We start from the raw sequence: 3,741 nt of genomic DNA on the forward strand, positions 1-3,741 counted from the left end.
CATAGATCTATCGGAAGTTCATGCAAGGTTCAAATTCCTCCATATCTATAGGGTTAATCTACCTTTTTATTTTCAATCTTAAACATCTTAGTGCTGAATGTTATCTTCATCAATATATTTTAGATACTACTTCGTCGGCTTTTGCCGTGGCGTCATCGTGCTTGCCCAGAAGAACCCGCCGCACAAGATACGGCTTCTGAACCCACTCACAAAGAAATCGAACACTATGTTTGAGGCGCAGATGCCATCTATTTTTCTGGATTCAGTCGCTGTAATCAAATCCCCGACTATGGTCTTCGTTGCCGCACATTACCCGCCGGAAATTTGTTGGGTCGATGAGAGCACTCCAACTAAGGATATATATGAAGATTGGGGAGAAGATAGATTTTCGATCGAGAACCATTGTCTGCGTTGCATTACCCCGTTCAATGGTGAACTGTATGCAGTAGCTGCGGACAATTTTGAGTCCGGAAGAATAGTGTGCACCAATGTACAGTTGCAGCAGCGCGCGAGCACTGTCAAGATGGAGACACTAATTTCATTTCCAGAACTTGGAAATGAGAAGTTCTACCTTGTGAAGTCGGATGGTGATCTGCTGCTTGTGTTGTTGGTCAACCTGGCTTTGGCGGGCAAACCATTAGTGTACCGTGTGGACACTCAGAGCCACCCTCTCCATCCGGTCAGTAACATTGGCAGTAATGCCTTCTTCGTGAATTATATCCGGTGTATCTCCGTCGATACCAGAGTGCACCCAACACTTCGACCTGGCTGCATCTACTACACGGATTTGGGTTATATCAGAGAGTACTCTTATGATACAAAGGCCTGGGATGAGTGACCACTACGTGTGGATAGAATAGGAAACTACAATATGACAAATGAACACAGGCCATACCGTTTGGAGGATGTATTGGCCGCACACTGAAGACGGAAGGAGTTCAATGAATATTTCCTTGGGTAATGCACGAATGGAGCGACGAAGAAATATATGAGGAATGAAGAACAAATTCATTCATCCTGTGGTATCCTAATCTTCTTGTTGTCCATACATTGCGTGCGTCTTGTATTTTTTTCAGCTTAGTTTATCGTGAACATTAACAACATTATTGGCTGCTTTTGGCTGCTGTATGCAGTTTATGTATTATACTTAGTTTTCTGATTATGCTGCTGCGAATTTATCTTATACTAGCTTCTAGATTTGCTACTAGATTTGCTGCCAATTTGAACCGAGAGAGACAAAACCCAGCTCCTGCTCACGTGCAACCAAATGCTATCTCGTCCTGTCCCACGCAGTCCCTTTCTACCAGCCCCACGCGACGCGGCCCCACACGACGCGGCCCCACACGTCAGCACGGAACGGTCGATTTAACGGGAATCCTGCCGTCTGAGCTGCTTCTGCGGGTACGAAAATAGAAATCCCTATTAATTTAAGGCAGGGCTACGGCTAATGTTTAAAAAAAAAAATTCAACGATGTCCGGCTGCGACCGCCTCTCGGCCCTTCCCGACGACCTCCTCCTTCGCGTCCTCCACTTCGCCCCCTTAAGGGAGGCCGCGTCCACCAGCGCGCTCTCTACCCGGTGGCGCGGGCTCTATCGCTCCTCGGGCGCCGTCAACCTCGAGATGCGCGTGGAGAAAGACATCGGCGTCTCCTTCCTCCAAGCCTAAGACCCCCTGTTGTCGCGGCGCAACGCTTTCGTCTCTGCCGCCAAGGCGCGGCGCTCGTTGCCTCCGAAGCCACCGTCACGAGACTCACCTTCCGCGTGGAGGGCGGCAACAGGGAATACTCGATGCAGAGGTTCCTGTACCACGCCAAGAGCAGGGACAGAAGAATTGACGTGGTCGCGGACTTGCTCTCCCACCCGGCAATGCGACGCGTGGAGGAGCTGCGGCTCGACATAGTAGGGATGTCCGCAGGGTTATACTTATACGATCTCAGCTTCCTCTCTCTGCCGTCGGAGACCCTCCGCGTGCTGGAACTCGTCGGTTGTAAAGGCCTCAAATTCAAGCCGCCTGCCGGCGTGTTCCCGATGCTAGGGTCGCTTCGTCTAAGCTCCTGCGAATTCCTGATCCAACATCTCCAGAGCTTCATCGACGCCGCGCCGGCGCTCACCACTTTACACCTCCAGTCCGTCAATCTCAAGGTGGAAGAACAGGGCTTGCTGCGCCTCCGTTGCCCGTCGGTTACAGCGCTACTGCTAGAGAAGTACATCTACGGGAAGGGCGAGTTCGACGCAGACCGGCGCACGCCCGTGGAGATCGACGCGCCCAGGCTGCGGTGTTTCACGTACAGGGGGTTTCTCCGGCAAATCTCGCTGAGCTCGCGCGCGCCAGATTTGGCACGGGTGGACGTGCACATTTTCGATGATATGCTCCCTGGATGTAACAGCGTAGACAAGAATCTAGGACGCGCGGTCTTCTGGAAATTCCTTCACAACTTCAGCAACGCCAAGGAGATGAAGCTGAGGTTGGACCACCACCTCGAGGACATCGCCGTTGTTACCGCCGCCGAGCGGACCGAGCTCCTGCGCCCGTTCCACAACCTAGGGCGCCTCGAGCTACAAGGATTGCACAGGCCCAAAGGCAAGACTGCCGCCGTGGCGATCGCTAACCTGCTCCGGTGCTGCCCCGTTGTCCGTGACCTCCGGATCAGCCTGACCACGGCCGGCGCAGGCACATTCCTTCAGAAACCCTCACTATTGGACCTGCTTCTTGGAGAGAAAATTTCGGCATGATCTTGACAAGTCGATCCATGGTTACAAGCGCCGCATGATAGAGCCAATGGTTTCCATAGATGATGAGGATACCGATGATGATGCTGTCCTCGATCAGGTTCCTCATCTCCCTGCCTTGAGCGGACGAGTTTTCCCCTGTTTGCAAAGTAGCTTGAGATGTCTGCGCATACGATTCCGGCAGGAGAAGACAAAATGCTTCGGGCGCAAGTTGATCGAATTCTTTGTTGAAAATGCGCTGCTTCTTGAAGAGATTCGTATCGACAGTGGGAATGGTAAGATGTGCGAGCACATGAACTGCGAGGTTCAAAGATGGGTTGCTCATTCATCACCCAAAAAGAGTAAAACGGGCTTGAGAGTCTTGCCCCTAGAAAGGCAAAACTAACATGATATATATGGTTCCGATAATGAAGGTTCTCGCAGGTTCGTGGTCCAACTTTGCTAGTTAGATCTAGCTTTGAAGAAAATACTTGTTTCACTATTCAATGGAAGCCAAAAGTTTGACCTTTTTCCATCATGCTGTTTCGTGTTAATTTGAGCCGAGAGAAGTCCAATTTACCTCCCTAAACTTGTCTCGAAGTTCAGCTTTCAACCCTTAACTTTAATTTGGTTCAACTTTCAACCTTAAATTCTAGAAACGGTTCAGAATCACCCCTTGCATTGTATTAAGTTGGTTTTTCTTGTACCGTGTATGTTGTATATTCATGAGTTGGTACAGTATATATGAAGAAAACCCGCTAACTAGCGAGAAAAACCAGTTCAAAACATGTCAAAAAAGGGTATAAGGTCCAATTCCAAACTAATTATAGAATTCAGGGTTGAAGATTGAATCAAAATAAAGTTGATGGTTGTAATCTGAACTTTGAGATGAGTTTAGGGGAGTAAATTGGACTTCTCTCATTTGAGCTCTTAAGGAAGTTTCATGATTATAATTCAGGGTCATCTGCTGGTTTCTCAGCGGCCTTTCCATCTTTTTCCTAGTTGAAAAGTTGTGAGCGAGCACATCTAGAC

Source organism: Lolium rigidum, chromosome 3 (assembly GCF_022539505.1).
Source record: "Lolium rigidum isolate FL_2022 chromosome 3, APGP_CSIRO_Lrig_0.1, whole genome shotgun sequence".
Taxonomy (NCBI): Eukaryota; Viridiplantae; Streptophyta; class Magnoliopsida; order Poales; family Poaceae; genus Lolium; species Lolium rigidum.